The sequence below is a fragment of the Heteronotia binoei genome, chromosome 9, assembly GCF_032191835.1.
Source record: "Heteronotia binoei isolate CCM8104 ecotype False Entrance Well chromosome 9, APGP_CSIRO_Hbin_v1, whole genome shotgun sequence".
NCBI classification, from domain to species: domain Eukaryota; kingdom Metazoa; phylum Chordata; class Lepidosauria; order Squamata; family Gekkonidae; genus Heteronotia; species Heteronotia binoei.
Genome location: NC_083231.1, coordinates 38,778,812 through 38,796,802, shown reverse-complemented (window position 1 = coordinate 38,796,802; position 17,991 = coordinate 38,778,812).

The window sequence follows — 17,991 nt, the reverse complement described above, 5'->3', positions numbered from 1 at the left end:
GGAGTCAGGAATAAGCAGTGACGTGGCTAAGTTTCTGGATGACACTAAGTTTTATAGGACGGTGAGAACCAGGGAGGGCTGTGAGACACTGCAGAGGGATCTGTCAAGGCTGGGCAAGTGGGCATCAACTTGGCAATTAGGGTTCAGTGTGGACAAATGCAAAGTAATGCACACTGGAGCCAAAAATCCTAACTATATACGTTGATGCTGTCCAAACAGGCAGAAAATGATCAGGAGAGAGATCTTGGAGCCATGGTAGATAACTCACTGAAAATGTTGACTCAGTGTGCAACTGTAATAAAAAAGGCAAATCTTATGTTGGGGATTATTAACAAATCATTCAGTATCATAATACCCCTCTATAAATCTATGGTGTGACCTCATTTGGAATATTGTGTACTGCTCTGGTAACTGCAATGCAAAAAAGATATTATAGGATTTGAAAAAGTGCAGAAAGGGGCAACTAAAATGATTAAGGGGGTAGAATACCTTCCCTATGAAGAAAGGTTAAAGAGGTTAGGGCTCTTTAGTTTGGAGAAACGTCGATTGATGGGTGACATGATAAAGGTTTGCAGAATTATGCATGGAATAGAGAAGGTAAAGAAAGAAGTACTTTTCTCCCCATCTCACAATACAAGAATTTGGGGAGGGACGGTGGCTCAGTGGTAGATCATCTGCTTGGGAAGCAGAAGGTTCCAGGTTCAATCCCTGGCATCTCCAAAAAAGGGTCCAGGCAAATTGGTGTGGAAAACCTCAGCTTGAGACCCTGGAGAGCCGCTGCCAGTCTGAGAAGACAATACTGACTTTGATGGACCAAGGGTCTGATTCAGTATAAGGCAGCTTCATATGTTCATATGTTCAATTTGGGCACTCAATGAATTTATTGAGCAATAAGCTTAGAGCAGATAAAAGAAGTAGTTCTTCACCCAAAGAGTAATTAACACATGAAATTCACTGCCATAAGAAGTGGTAGCAGCTACAATCATAGATAGCTTCAAGAGGGGATTGGATAAACATATGGAACAAAAGTCCATCAGTGACTATTAGCCACAATATATAGATGGAACACTACCTCTGGGGCAGTGATGCTCCATATTCTTGGTGCTTGGAGGGGAACAGTGGAAAGGCCTCTGGAGTTCTGGTCCCACCTGTTGACCTTCTTGTGGCACCTGAGTTTTGGCCACTGTGGGACACAGAGGGCGTTTTCGCACTGACCTTAATCGGCAGCGACGTCCCTCTTCACCACGCAGGATCTGCGCGGATTTCGCACCAATTGCTGCAGAGCACTGGAAGAGCCGCAAAGTCCCGCGGCTTTTGCGGTGCAAATGGAAACTGGTTTTTGGCGGTTTCCATTTGCGCCGCAAAAGCCGCGGGACTTTGCGGCTCTTCCGGGTGCGAAATCCACGCAGATCCTGCACGGTGAAGAGGGACGTCGCTGCCGATTAAGGTCAGTGCGAAAATGCCCAGAGTGTTGGACTGGATGAGCCACTGGCCTGATCTAACATGATTTCTCTTATGTTTTTATCTTCTTAAAGTAAATATGTTGTCTGTGCATGTCCTGACAACCTTTTTTTTAATTATTTTGGTGGAATTTAAACCCCCATTATTTTGTTGATGTTTTTAGAAATAATTCTGCTTTTTCTGCAAGCCTTGGGGGTTTCTCAAGTTTGTAGGAAAATCTGTTTAGTGTCCATTTGATCCTAATCCATGGAGATATCCTCAGAGAGGGCCACACTTGAGAAATAGATACAGATGAGAAGCAAGGTAAAAACAATCTACAACATTCAGCAGCAGATCTCCACTTATACTGCCAATTGACTCATCACTTTTTCTTACTTTTTAGACACCCTGATTGCAAAGCAGAAGCTCTGTCATGACAAAATGTGAAAATGATTAGTTTCTGAAATCAAGATTATCCATGTAGCTGATCATTCAAATCCTGGCTTGCCTCAAGCAATGCTGTTTCCATTGCCTTCACCCATTCACCCCTTGTGTCCTGTAGAGACTTGTTAGCCTAGTCTGCACTGTGGCAATGTCAGTGCTGGAAGAAAACTCTAAGATAGTGTTCTTGGATCATCCAAAACTAGAGTTATTTTTGGCAACATATGTTGAATTTCATTTTTGCTGCATCAGGATATCAACTAGTCCAAAAACAATGTTGTTATGTTACATGAAAACTGTAGTATTAAGCCATATATTTAGAACTGGTCTTTGGTCTGCTTTTAACAGAAGGACTATATATTGCAGCATGGTTTAAACTAGCAGATGCTGTTATGATGGCTTTGCTCACTGTGCTGGATTCCTCGTCTGATGAAGTGTACTTAAGAGCACACGAAAGCTTACGTTATAAATAAAAAATGATTGGTCTTAAAGGTGAACTTGACTCCTGCTTTGTTCAGATGCTGTTATGGATAGGTTTGCTTGAGTTGGATGGTAGTATTCTTAACATCCTGTAACATAGGCACAAAAGTTAGCATAGATTAAGTGGTTAAAAAATGGTAACTATGTAAAGTGTATTGAAATGACAGATTCTCAGACAAGGATTTATTCATATGTCTTTTAAAATAATTTTGATATAGTTTTGTAATCATTAGGGTTGTCAGCCTCCAGGTGGGGCCGGAGATCTCCCACTTTAACATCTGATCTCCAGCTGACAGATATCAGCTCCCCTGGAGAAAGTGGCTGCTTTGAAGGGTAGACTCTATGGCATTGCACCATGCTGAGGCCCCTCCCCTCTCCAAACTCCATCCGCTCCTGGATCCGCCCCCAAGGTCTCCAGGTCTTTCCCAGCACAGACCAGGCAACCCTACCAAAGATGGGTGTCCTAGCACCAGTTCTTCAACAAAACATCTCTTTCCCAAACCAAAAAGCCAGTCCTGGTTTTCTTCTACCACACTGGAGCAAAAGGTGCTTCAGAGGCATTACATTTTTTTTTTTTTTTTTAGAAAACACTACTTCTTCCACAGGAAATTGCTTGGCTTACAAGCTCCTAGTATTTTGTGACTGTCCCCAGGAGTTTAAGGCACCATTTTGTGATTGATCCTCATGGCAAATGTTTTTTGGTGGCATCATTTTCCTGTTTTAAAACTTCCAGAAGTTCCTATAAGCTCAACAAGATTGGAGACCATCAATGTAGAATATAAAAAAATGATTTTTTTTTTTGGCCTGGAATCATTACTGCCATTTTTAGAGCGCAATCTTGTATCCTTGATAATTGCTCCTCAATGCAATCATGATTATTTTATACATATAATCAGGATAGCTGAATTCACAAAAAGGAAAGTTCAGAGCTTATGAATATTTAGATTGTTTGGAATCTTGTTTTAGATTTCTGTGATGAAACAGTTTCAGCCTCTTGTATGCATTCCTAAATCTATCCTGGCCTGGCTAGTCAACCAAAAATATCTGGGTTTGACTGTGTGATGTGTTTTCTAATGTACACAGGTAAAGACATTCTCTGTTGTACTTCCAAGCCATTGCTGTTTCAATTTTAAGTGTACAGTACATTTGTATTTGACCCCTTCAGCCTGATTTTTGTAGGTGCAGCAACATGCAGTTCTCAATTACAAAGAACTGTTTGTGGAAATCTGCTTTCCATCATGATCATCAAAATTATACTTAGTGTGGGATCTAAAGTGTTAATACAATTACACACAATGCATCTTGTTCAATTTTTTTTTCTTCCAGTCCTGAAATTATGAGATCTAGATTGAACTATTAGTTTCATATAGGCTGTGTACTCAAGGTAACTTGATGTGTAATAACACTAACAAAATTTGTAACAGGGTATGGAATTTCATGAGTGTCACTGCTCATGTCTTTACTCCTGAAGAAGTAAGCAATGACTCATGAATAGAGATGGACATGAACCAGCTCACAAAATGAATTTTGTGATGAATTCTTTCTCCAACTCCTAGTTCTCTGGAGCTTCCTGCATCACGTACCTCACCTTATGAGGGATGTATTTTTTTCTTCTGTGATGCAATGAGAGGTGGAAGCTGTCCCTGGCTTGTTGTCTTGGGAAGGCATTGGGCTCTGACTCCCACTACAGCTGGCAAAGTCTATACAGTTGCCCACATCTAAGCCTTTGGTTGTGCCCCCTCCTTTACCTCTACAGTCAATCTCCATGGCCTTACCCTTCTCAAGTTGTTCCTAGGTTGCGCAGCAAGTTGGTCAGCAGATAATGCCATGTAGTTCAAGGACGTTGGGTTATAAGCTTGAACCAAGGCTGCAATGTCATACGGCAGCACCTGGAAGAACTGTTCCTGGATAAACAGATCACACAGCTGGGCATAAGTGTTAGCTTCAGCATCTTCCACCTATGAATCCAGGAGTTCTTTTAAACACAAAATAAATGTTGCATAGATCTCTTTAGGATTAGGATTCAAGCTCACCTTCTAGAAGCGGAGCCTTAGCTGGTCCTCAGATAAGCCCAAATGCTGTCTAAAAAAGGAGGATTTGTGCAATAGATTTGCACGTTAGCATAGGACAATGCAGTAGGTACCAGGAAGGGAATATTGGAGACAAGAGACGATTAGTCAGATGTTGCCAGACACCTTTAGAAATAGAGATACTTACCTGGGAGAACCCATTGTTTCAGACATTTCATTGCAGAATTGGGGGGAGGTGAGCAGGAAACTGGAATTAGCCTTGAGGATGCTGTTTTACAATATTAGAAACCCTTTTTGGAAAGCCTTGGAAAGCCTTTTTGGCCCAAGCAGAGAGTGTTCTCACTTGGCCTGTTTTTCTGGCAGGATCTCTGGTTTAGGTTAATATCATGAGGACCCCATTAGGTATTGGGGTGCATCCACAATCTAGCAGAACCTCTTGGCAACAAGAGGGGGATGGAGCACTTAGCCTGTTGTATTTATTACCTTTGTGTTGTAAATTTTTGTATAGGTGTGTGGTCCATCTATATACCTCCTTGAACTGTGGATACTGGCTACAACTCTGATTCCAATTTTTTTGATAAATTGTACCATCTCTTGAGAAAGGAACACCCGAAAACAGTGAATATCAAACTCTTTAGAAAGATATACATATATAGGAGGGGTGGGGTAGGGCGGGATATAAATTGAATAAAATAAATAAATAAATAAATAAATAAATAAATAAATAAATAAATAAATAAATAAATAATTGAGCAGACTCTCATATTTGGAATCAACAATATTTAATAGGAAGAACCCTCATTACAGTTCCTGATGTGGAAGATTTTGGCATGAATTTCTGGAAGTCTTTATTGTCCTTTGGACTCTGAAAATTCATACATATTATTGTTGTTGTTGTTACTTGTGTTATTCTGCTTATCCTTAGGGATCGTGTACTTTTATATAGTGTTGTACAATAGGTTACTTTGCTCATATTTTGGGGGAGAGTTCCTGTTTTTTTCCTGCTTGTCAAACCTCCCTGCCTTGTGTTTTATTTATTTTATTTTTTATTTATTCTATGACTTGTATCCCGCCCTTCCCATAAAAATGGCTAAGGGAGGCTCACAACAGACGATAAAACAGAGTTTAAATTAACATTTACATATATAAACAATTAAAAAGTCAGACATTTAAAACCTAAAAACCTTAAAACCTTAACATCAAATCTTATACAATATAATTAACAAGAGTCTAATAAGCTACATTTATTTCCCAGTCAGGTGAAGGCTAGCCGGAAGAGGGTTGTCTTACAGGCCCTGCGGAACTGAGTAAGGTCCCGCAGGGCCCTCACCTCCTCCGGCAGCTGTTTCCACCATGTAGGGGCCATTATGGAAAAGGCCCTGTCTCTAGTTGACTTAAGACGGACTTCTTTAGGCCCAGGGATAATGAGAAAGTTTTGAGTTCCCGACCTCAGTACTCTCTGGGGAACGTGTGGGGAGAGATGGTCCTTCAGGTAGGCAGGTCCCAGGCCATATAGGGCTTTAAAGGTAATGACCAGCACCTTGTACCGGACTCGGTATGTTATTGGGAGCCAGTGCAGAGCCCGAAGACCCGGCCGAATGTGCCCCCATCTTGGGAGGCCCAATAACAGCTGGGCCGCGGCATTCTGCACCAGCTGCAATTTCCGAGTTCAGCACAGGGGCAGCCCCATGTAGAGGGCATTGCAGTAGTCCAACCTCGAGGTGACCGTAGCATGGATCACTGTTGCTAGGTCGTCGCGATCCAGGAGGGGAGCCAGCTGCCTTGCCCGCCTAAGATGAAAAAACGCGGACTTGGCAGTGGCTGCTATCTGAGCCTCCATCTTTAGGGAAGGCTCCAATAGCACCCCCAGGCTCTTGACCCTATCCGCCGCCATCAGCGGCGCACCGTCAAAAGCTGGCAAGAGGATTTCCCCCCCCCCCGGTCCCCGACGACCCAAGCAAAGGACCTCTGTCTTCGCAGGATTTAATCTCAGTCCACTCAGTCTGAGCCACTCAGCCATGGCCTGTAGTGCCCGATCCAGATTTTCTGGGGCACAGACCGGTCGGCCGTCCATAAGCAGATAAAGCTGGGTGTCATCAGCATACTGGTGACACCCCAGCCCATACCTTCAGGCAATCTGGGCAAGGGGTCGCATACAGATGTTAAATAACATCGGGGAGAGAACCGCTCCCTGGGGCACTCCACAATCAAGTGTGCGTCTCCGGGATAGTTCCCCCCCCCCAATCGCGACCCTTTGTCCCTGACCTTCAAGGAAAGAGGAAAGCCACCGCGTCAGCGAGGCGGCAAGTCAGTAACCGATGGTCGACCGTATCGAACGCCGCCGATAGGTCCAACAACATCAGCACCGCCGAGCCACCCCGGTCCAGATGCCATTGAAGGTCATCTACCAGGGCAACCAACACCGTCTCCGTCCCATGGCCCAGGTGAAAGCCAGACTGAAGTGGGTCAAGGATGGAAGCATCCTCCAGGAAAGTCTGTAGCTGCCTCGCCACTGCCCTCTCAATAAGTTTGGCCAAAAAGGGCAAATTTGAAACCGGCCAATAGTGTGCCAATTGGGCCTGATCTAGAGATGTTTTTTTTAGAGGGGACGGACCACAGCCTCTTTAAGCGGCACTGGAAAAAGCCCTTCCGTCAGGGATCTATTTATGATATCCCGTACAGGATATCTGAGATCCCTCTGGCAAGATTTGATAAGCCAGGAAGGGCATGGGTCCAATTTACAAGTTGTTGGGTGGGCAGATAAGAGAATCCTGTCAACTTCCTCCAGACTGAGGGGGCTAAAACCATTGTTTTAGTGATAATCGTTGTCTCATACCCTGCCACAATTTTTTTTAATCTTTAAGGTGCTATTAAGTTATCTCTATGACACAAAATGCTTCACTCCTGAAGAAGTGAGCCACAGTTTTTGTTAGTCTACCATGTGCTACTGAACTTTTGCTCTTTTCTACTGCTGCAGACAAACCAAAACAGTTCCCATCCCATTAATGTGTAATACTTTGCCATGACATAATGTCTGCCAAAGTTGGGGACCAGGGTATTAAGAAGGCCTTTAAGGGACAAACCTTTGCTGAGAAATAACTTGCTGATGGCTGAAGGTCAAGCTAGGCATTTGCAGGGGTGGAATACTAGCAGGAACTCCTTTGCATTTTAGACTATACACCTCTGATGTGGCCAATCCTCCAAGAGCTTACAAAGCTCTTTTTTGTAAACTCTTGGAGGATTGGCTACATCAGAGGTGTGTGGCCTAATATGCAAAGGAGCTCCTGCTAGAATTTTACCATTGGCATTATGTAGGAAATTTGAGTTCAAATCTCAAAGGTCGTTTTCGCACTCACCTTCCGCCGGCGCGACCCCCCTCTTCACCGCGCAGGATCTGCGCGGATTTCGAACTAAACGCTGCGGAGCAGCAAGAAAAGCCGGAAGCTCCCGGCGCAAAAGCCGCTCAAACTGAAACCGCCAAAAAGCAGTTTGGCGTTTGCACGGCTTTTGCGACGGGAGCTTCCGGCTTTTCTGGCTGCTCCGCAGCGTTTAGTGCGAAATCCGCGCAGATCCTGCGCGGTGAAGAGGGGGGTCACGCTGGCGGAAGGTGAGTGCGAAAACGACCAGAGTGTTTGAGAGTAGCAGGGTGAAGTGGAGCTACAGGGCTGGTGAACAGGTTTATTTTCTGCAACTTCATTTCTCTGATGGAAATTTCATACACCCACACACACAGGTGCTGTTAGCTCAGGCAGGGAAAAATGACACATTTATTTTAAGTGTATTTTCCCTATAGTAATTCAGGGCTGATTTCTATCAGAAAAATCAATAGAAGGAACTAAACCCCCTGCCACAGTGCCACAGTCCTGACTAAAATGTCTCCCTCTGCATTTTAATATTAAAAAGGGAACTCATGATTCAATAACTCACATAATATGGAGTTTGAAAACTGTTGACTCCTGAAGGTGAGAATGATATTTCAACACTTCCATCTTACTCAGGGATAATGCACTTGTGTGCTGACTTGAAATCATTGTAGGGGCTCACAACAAGGGCAAGATTACTGTACCCTTCGTGAACATTTTATTTCTTTAAGAGGTAAATCTATTAGTAAATCCTGGATTGGATCCAGACTAAATTTTCTGTCAGCAGAATGAAACTTTCCTTCTTGTCCCCTAAAAATGTAGTCTGCTATCTCTATTAAATGCTGTATTGGAAGGATAGGGAGGAGGAATGGTATACAGTAGGCAAACTAGGAGATTGCCTAGGATGCTGGCCTTCTGAGTGTGCTGAACTGGGCAACCCCCATGTGACTTGGTGACATTATCAGTGCAGATGAGAGCATCAGAAATTCGCCTTGCCTAGGAAACCAGACAGTCTGGGGCCGGCCCTGGGTCTGCAGCAGGAAGGGGGAACATATGGAAGTTGCCAGTATAGTCAGACTCAGTCCTATGAGACCTGATTCTAGCTGGCTATATAAGAGTTTGTGTGGCATATTGGTTGGTTAAATAATTCAGGTAGAAAATGCCCTTATTTCTTTTCCTAGTTTTCTTTTTATGTGCTCCTTCAGAATTATTTGTAATTTAAAAACCAACATCCTATTAAGTTATGTTGGGCTTTATAATCACAGAACTATTAAGACATGCTAGGAATCATGATATAAAAACTAATACTAATATTTTGGTTTCAGTGGGTAGTAAACACACCAGCTTCTACACAGTAAGAGCATGGGTTTGTACCACTGTTATGCTTGGAAATTTCTAAGTGGGATGTAAGCCCTTGTCCTGTGGAGCTGTTAAATCACACTTATTTTGGTTATTATAGGGTATTAGAATAGTAGACGTGTTCTACTTTCTTGGGTCTCCTACAGTATTTGTTCACTTATACTGTTGGGATTTTTTGCAGATTGGATAGATAAACAGACGGACAGACAGACAGACAGACAGACAGATAGATAGATAGATAGATAGATAGATAGATAGATAGATAGATAGATAGATAGATAGATAGATAGATAGATAGATAGATAGATAGATAGATAGATAGATCAAAAGCATTCTAGATGTTATTTTTTAGTTAAGCTGTTATGAAATCGACTGAAACAGCTTTTGTTATATATCTCTTGGATTAAAACTGGTTAGCATTTAAAGTTGCCATCTCTGGCTTGATAAATTCCTGGATATTTAGAGATGGAATCTGGAGAAGGTGGCATTTGGGTAGGGAAGGGAGCTCAGGAGTATGTAATTTCATAGATCTAACTTATGAAGCTATTTTCTTTAGGGGGGAACTGATCTCTGTAGTCTGCAGATCACTTATAATTCTGAGAGAATGCCAGGCCACACCTGGAGGGTGGCAACCCTAGTTCAACAAGTTAACAAGACAACAAATTAATTATCTTGTAATGTTAACTAATAATAATAATAATAAATTTTATTTGTATCCCGCCCTCCCCGTCGAAGCAGGCTCAGGGAGGCTGACAGGACATGGTCTACGCCATGATTTGTATAAAACAATTTTAAAATACAGGCCGTTTTCCCACTTACCTTACCCCAGAGCGACGTCCCTCTTCACTGCGCTGCATCTGCGCGGATTTCGCACAAACTGCTGCGCAGCACCAGGAAGAGCCGCGTAGTCCCGGGGCTTTTGCGTCGCAAATGTAAACCTGCTTTTTGGCGGTTTACATTTGCGACACAAAAGCCCCGGGACTACGCGGCTCTTCCTGGTGCTGCGCAGCAGTTTGTGCGAAATCCGCGCAGACGCAGCGCGGTGAAGAGGGACGTCGCTCCGGGGTAAGGTAAGTGGGAAAATGGCCACAGTTAATAAATACATTTAAAAACAGTTACATAAAAATTTAAAACTACAATAAATTAGGTGCTATTTCCAACTACATGGTAATTTATCAAGACAATGAGATGAATCTAGGGCAAATACAGCAATTCTCAAATAAATGAATTTCGTTTCCTCCCCTTCCTTCTGTAGCTGAATGTGCCCTGGAAATAATGCAGGGTAGGATTAGTGACCTCCTAGGAATAGCATGAACAGTGTGGCTCTGCAGCAGAAGGATAATTAGTGAAAATCACTTCTCTTTTTTGTGTTACCAGAAAACTGGATTAGTATCTACCCCTTTGTTGATTTATTTAGAAAATGTACACCCTGCCTTTCCAATCTCTATATATAAAAGCAAGTGTCCTGACTGACTCATCAATGCCCAGCCCAAACTCCTGGATTTAGAAACCCAAAATTTGGAGAGTGCATTCCTTCCATGACATCAGTGCCTACTCTGAAGGAATTTTTACAAATTTCACCCCCTATGGGGGTGAAAAGGGGTAAAATGTGTTTTTGATGGGGTAAAACTTTGCTTTGTGTTTGGCAGGCTGCTGCCTGCTTGTACACACCTCTCTCTGATTGGTCAGCTGTGGAGCTCTCTGTTCTGAGGTAAAAATCAGTTACTGGAGACTGCAGACAGTTGAACACCCAGCCCAACCCCCTGGACTTAGAAACTCAACATTCGGGGAGTGCATGACTGGCTGGTTGATGGTTAGCTAGGAAGGAGATAGGGTTACCAACGCCAGGTTAGGAAATTCCAGAAGATTTGAAGGGTGGAGAATGAAGAGGGTGGGGTTTGAGGAGGGGTGGGACGTCATATACGTACAATGCCATAGACTCCATCCTCCAAATCAGCTGCTTCCTTCTGGGGAACCATTGCTGCCATTCTCCAGGTTTGTTATACAGAAAAAGATGACTATACAGAAAAGTAATATTGTAACAAAACAAAAGGAAAAACTATATAGAAGTAATAACTGTTAATACAAGTCTTGGCTTGCTACTCTATATTTTGAAACAAACAATTTATTATCAGTATTATTAACAAAAAACACTAGATGCCAGATTTTAACAACAATTGGCAAAATTACAACAGAGGTTGATGTTACAGCAATAGTAGCAATGGATTGTGTAGGTTACAATCCATTTAATTTGCTTCTTCAGGTTTCAGTACACTAGGTAAAGCCTTGATTGAATACTCATTATTTCCCTCAAATTTATGCTTAGACACTCTCTATTTTTACAATTGTTGCATAGACAGTTGCGGTTGGAGCCTCAGAGATCAACAGACTTCTACTAGGGGTTACCCTTTGTTAGATTTAAAATGTCTCCATGCTAGGCTGAAGTCAGATCAGTTCCCCTATAGAAAATGGCTACCTTGGGTGGGTGGGAAGACAGCAAAGGGGGGCAGTCATCCAGAACATCTTAACAGAGCCCATTGTATTTACTCTCACAATGGGCCTTATTCCTACTGCTATTATATTACAAGACCAATTCAAAAACCAAAACACCCTTCCTAAAACACACACAAAAAATTATGTACCCAGAAGTATTATAACTGAATTAAAGGTAGTTAATTACCATAGCGAAGCACAGGTTTCACACTAGTAGATAATAATGCTAAAGTTGAATTACAAAAATGATAATAACAATAATACAATCAAACTGATTTGTGAAAAAAATTGTTGTTGTTCAGTCGCACAGTCAAGTCTGACTCTTTGCAGCCCCATGGACAAAGTCACGCCAGGCCCTCCTGTCTTCCACCATCCTCCAAAGTCCGCTCAAATTTGTGTTTGTTACATCAGTAACGCTGTCCAGCCATCTCATCTTTTGCTGTCCCCTTCTTCTTTTGCCTTCTGTCTTTCCCAGCATCAGGATCTTCCCCAGTGAGTGCTCCCTTCTCATTTGGTGGCCAAAGTATTTGAAAAGTTATGAAAATACAGCAATACCCATAGGTCTAGTCTGAATCAGGCACTGTATGCATGGGAATCAAGGAGAACCTACTATTCACACCGAACTGTTAAATTTATTTTGTAAACTGTTTTTAGTCTCCAGTTTTAGTGGAAATGGGTATAAATATTTAAATAAATGTGAGAAGGAAGTAATCTATGCCCCATGTTTTAATTGCCGGGTCTATGTCTATGTGTGTCTCTACTAGGGTTGCCAATCCCCAGGTGGGGGCAGGGGATCCCCTGGTTTGGAGGCCCTCCCCCCACTTCAGGATCATCAGAAAGTGGGGGAGGGGGGAGGGGAGGGAAATGTCTGCTGGGAACTCTGTTGTTCTCTATGGAGATTTATTCCCATAGAAAATCATGGAGAATTGATCCACGGGTACCTGGGGCTCTGGGGGGGCTGTTTTGGGGGGTAGAGGCACCAAATTTTCAGTATAGCATCTAGTGCCTCTCCCCAAAATACCCTCCAAGTTTCAAAAAGATTGGACCAGGGGGTCCAATTTTATGAGCCCCAAAAGAAGATGCCCCTATCCTTCATGATTTCCTATGGAAGGAAGGAATTGAAAAGGTGTACCGTCCCTTTAAATGTGATGGCCAGAACTCCCTTTGGAGTTCAATTATGCTTGTCACAGCCTTGATCTTTGCTCCACCCCTAATGTCTCCTGGCTCCACCCCCAAAGTCTTCTGTCTCCACCCCCAAAGTCCCCAGATATTTCTTGAATTGGACTTGGCAACCCTAGTCTCTACACACCCATACACATGCAGGATTTTAAATTGTATTTATGATATTTTTATAATGTTCTGCTTTTAATCGTTAGCCCCCTTTGGTGGCCCTGACTGGGCAGAAAGCCAGAATGTAAATTCTGTAGATATATAAAATAATAATTCATTGATTATTATTCAATAATCCAAACATATCCATTGAAAACTTGCTCCACATAAAGTTGCCCTGAAAATAAAAGCTTAAAGGACATTCCTTCTGCTATCTGAGCTTGAAGAAACAGAATGGCAGGAGTTAGCTCTGTGTGTATTTTCCATATCTAAAGCTCTTGTAATCTTCAATGAGTATCATTTATTTTCTTGTTTAATCCTGCTATAGGCCATTCTCTTTTACCCAGGAGACTCCCTGTACAAAAAGGCAAATGCTCTGTAATATTTTCTAACCCTTCTGAGAATGTGTTTGCTGTAAACATTCCCTTTTCTTGACTTGTCTTCACCTTTTTCTCACCTCTTGAAGTAGAGTAGAATAAATCTTAAATGAATCTAACTTTTGCCCTTCTTGCTTCCTAGCTGCCATTTGTGAGCAAAAAAAAAAAAAAAAAACCCAAACAAATCCTGACACTATATTTAGAGTTGCCTGGACCTGTGTATTTATTTTATATATTTTAAAAGTTTGAGAGAAAAGCGTTAGAATAACTGCTGTGAGGGGGTGTGTTGAAATAACAGCATTTCACTAGGGGGTTGTTTTTGTTTTTCCTCCTGGTCTCTAAGTGCCTTTTCCTCTTATTTTTCTTCATTATTTTCTTGTTTGCCTTTTTATTTTGTTGCACACCAGAGGTCTGTGCTTTTGATACCAGATGGCATTCTCCCAAAGCAGAAACTATTACAAAAAAAAAAAAAACCTTTCCATTGCCATGGAAAATGATGACAATATCCTGCATATTCAGTCTCTCCTTAGAAATAGAAGAGTGCTTCCCTCCCCCACTTTTCAAAAGCATATCCCTACATATAAATACACTTTTGCATATATACAATTGGATGGATTTCTTGGAACCTCTTAAAAAAAGACCCATGAGGCAGCTTTGCTGTAGAGCTTCCACACCCGTTGTTGCCACCTAGGGTAGCAGTTACACTTAGGAGTTTTTCTAGCCTTGTAAATCCTAATGTAAAATACAATCCTGTGCAGACTTAGTCCAGACAGGATTAACTTTACATTAAGGCTTACAACAGTGTTCAAGGGGATGCTGGCAGATATGAAGATCTTATTGTTGCAGTTTTTCATGCAGCCTGTACTGTTCAAACTATGCTTCTAGAGTCATCAAACTCCATGTGGGGCCTGAAGATGTCCCAGAATTCAATGGATCTCCAAATGATAGAAAGCACTTTACCTTGGAGCAGGGCTTTTTTTGTAGACAAAGCTCAGCATGAACTCATTTGCACATTAGGCTACACCCCCTGACATCACCATTGTTTTGCACAGGGCTTTTAATAGAAAAGGCCAGCAGGAACTCATTTGCATATTAGGCCACACCCCTCACACACACACACTGCCTGCCAGCTGGAACTGTGTTCCTGTGCATTCCTGCTACCAAAAAAACCCTGCCTTGGAGAAAAGTGTGGTAGGTAGAGTCTATGGTATTATACCCTGCTGGGGTTCATTCCTTCCCCAAACTCCATCCTCACCAAGCTCTATCCCCAAATTTCCAGGAATTTCCCAACCCAGAGTTGGCAATCTTAGCTACTGTGCCTGCAGTGCTATTTCGGCATTAGCACATTTGACTAAACTATGGATTTCTAGCATGCTAAATTGCATGTGAAGCATCCCAGTTTAAATAAGAAACTGGGTGCAAGATCACATGGATAACAAGTTCTACCTATCAATATAATTAGAGTTGCTAACATCCAGGTGGTAGTGGGAGATCTCCCACTATTACAACTAAACTTCAGGCCACAGAGATCAGTTTGCCTGGAGAAAATGGCCACCATGGATGGTGGACTCCATGGCATTATACCACATCAAAATCCTTTCTACCCCAAACCCTGCCCTCCTCAGGCTACATCCCCAAAATTTCCAGGTATTTCCCAACCTGGGGCTGGCAACTCTAAATATAATGTATAAATCCTACTGAAGTATCAAGTCATCTCTTATCTATTAGGAAGATGTTCTTTCCAGAGGTTCTTTCTTTCCTTAATGGAAAGCTATCCCTATCTCCTATTTTGCTATCAGTCACCATAACCTGGGACCACTGAAGCTTTTGTGTATTGCATCCTTCACCTTCTGTTCTAATAGACTTGAAAGCTGTTAGGGGACCAATCCATTTTTTTGCACCAATAGCTATATACAAAGTAACCCCTGCTTTATGCATATTGTATCAGAGGATAATGCAAGCAACTACTCAAGAACACAATGTTTTATTAACTAAAATGATTCTATGTAAGATCTTTTTAGCTTATTTTGACCTTAGGAAGACAACTGTGCCTGGCTAATCTTCTTTACCATCTTCTTGTCAAAGGGAATATGCAGGTAACTACCCAACAATAAAGCAGCAATAAATTCCAGTGGCCCAAGATTTGTTCTTGTCTTCTGCTGTGCAGCTAGATATTAAGAATTCTGAGAACAAACTCTGCAGACTTTAGTCTTGTGCAGATGCTACTTCTGGGTAGGCTGTGCAAGTGCAAACTATATGAATGTACATTCTTTCTGTACGAGTAGGCCTGCAAAAATGTATATGCATGTCATTATGAATACAGACCTGATATTTCCCCTTTAAATATCCAGTCTGCACAGAAACAATCCCACCCCCTTCCTGGGTTGGATGCTTCCGCCTTCACAGTCTAAAATACAGCTTCAGAAATTCTGAACTGTGTTGGGCATATCATTAATGTTTCTGTAGGCGTATTCAAATGATACAGTATTCCTCAGAACCTACATGTAGAGTGTTTTTAGTCTGGTATAACTAACTGTTCACACTCCTCATATTTGTTACTGTAATGTTTAAATGAGGAGAGCCTATGCTTCCTCAATCTAGATACTTCTTGAAGTCATGGAGATCATAGGTTCAAATGACCTAATCTTTGGTGTCATAGTTCATACATAATGATATGATTGCTGTAGAAGAAACAGTAATTGGAGCAACTTTGACATGGGCTTTGCAGTCAGGGTGTCTCAGTTGGGGGCCTCTTCAGGGTTGGGGGAACTTATGACAAGCTTTAAGGCTTGGCAATCATGGTCTGGAATGTGTAGTCATTCCCCTCTACACACTGGCATGTGGGCTGTGACAAGTAAGATCCAGAAGTTTCCCGGAATTTGCTCTGAGCTGGGGTGGGTTTACCCTGTCTGGATACTTGCTTTGCAAGCACAATACAACCCATGCTTTAATGTGTTAATGAGATGCTGCAGATCAGCTTATGCTTAAATAATATTCCTAGTTTAACCTATGACAGCCACAGGATGGGGGTCTAGTCCTCCTGGGATCTGGCATGGGGCCTTGGGAATCCCCAGTGTATGACGTTGGAGGACAACAATGGGGCTGACACATTACAGGATGTGGCACAAGGATGTAGGTCACCAGCATAATGGTTAGCGAAGCTGACTTGGGCACCCAGCTATGCATTGGCTTCTGTTGATTGGCTGGAGGCAATTGGATCATGATGGAGCCAGCTATTATCCCTCCTTTATGATTGTCAGTTGGCAGGAGTACCTCCCCAGGCCATGACCAGGCATTTAGGTGGTGATGATCTGGACACTAGATCAGCAGTTTTCACTCCAGGATCAAATCCCTGGTGCTGCATCTTTTTTGGGTGCAAGGGGGTTACTGGGTTAGCCATTTGCTTAGCTGATCTGCTGGGTTGTCTGCAACTGTGAGGTTCATGGTTGGCGGGAGGGGAGTTAATCCAAGGCTAACCTCCTTGGTAGTGGGGAAAGCACAGGTTGAAGGGATTATGAGTTGGCAAGCAGCCTGAGATATCAGCAATAGGGCGGTCAGGGTGTCTCAGTTGGGGACCTCTTTGGGGTTGGGAGAGCATTATGAGCATAAGGTTTAGCAGTCATGGGCTGGAATGTGCATTTTCTCCCCTCTATGCACTGGCATGTGGGCTATGATGAGTAAAGTCCAGAGGGATCCCAGACCTGGCACTGAGCAGAGGTGGGTTTGCCTTGTTAGGATGCTTGCTTTGCAAACACAATACAACCTGTGCTTTAATGTGTTAATGAGATGGTACAAATCAGCTTATGTTTAAATAAAATTACCAATTTAACCCATAATGTGTATCATGTTTCATTTAAGGGGTGGGCGAGTAAAATGATATGATTGCTGTAGAAGAGTCAGACTGCATAACCTGTTCTCAATCTTGCCTTTCCTGTAGGTTCTTTTGTATGTATGTGTGTGCAGAGGTATTTTTGACAAGAACGCAGTTCAGGCTGGCTTGGCATCAGGGGTTTGTGGTTTAATATGCTAATGAATTCCTGCTAGGCTTTTTTGCAGAAAAAGCCCTGTGTGTGAGAGAGTGAAGGAGTTTGAATCCTTTGATCAGCACTTGTGAATTTCAAGAAAAGGAGCAATACAAACTTACAACAAAACACATGGCAGAACATGGATCTGGTTGTAGATTAGTCGGCCTGGAAATAAATAAAAAGCAGTATTCAAATTTATTTACCCATACAACCAGGGATAAGCAACATTTCCAGGCGATATTTCTGCATTGTTTCTCTGCTTATCTTCATGTAGGCATTCTATTTCTTTAGACTTTCACTTCTCTTCCCCTCCCCCAACATTTTGATAAAAGAAAAATGTACCTCCAGTAAGAGGACAGATTTGGTGTGAAGTTTGGCAGTAGAGAGTTTTGCCTACATTCCTATCTGGAACTTTGCATGATCATAAAGAAGTGATGCCTGCAAAGAGAGAGAGAGAGATTTAATCACCATTGCTATTGCCACAGCATGGTTCTTTAAAATTATCTATGCTGTAATCAGTGTCCACCTACAGAAGAAAAGAGGCTAAATTCATTAAATGAATGATTGCTGCAATCAGCTTACGTGTACCCAAAGAAGAGCTTAATTCATTAAATAAATTATTCCTTGTGAACTTGTTGACCTTTTTTTAGCTATG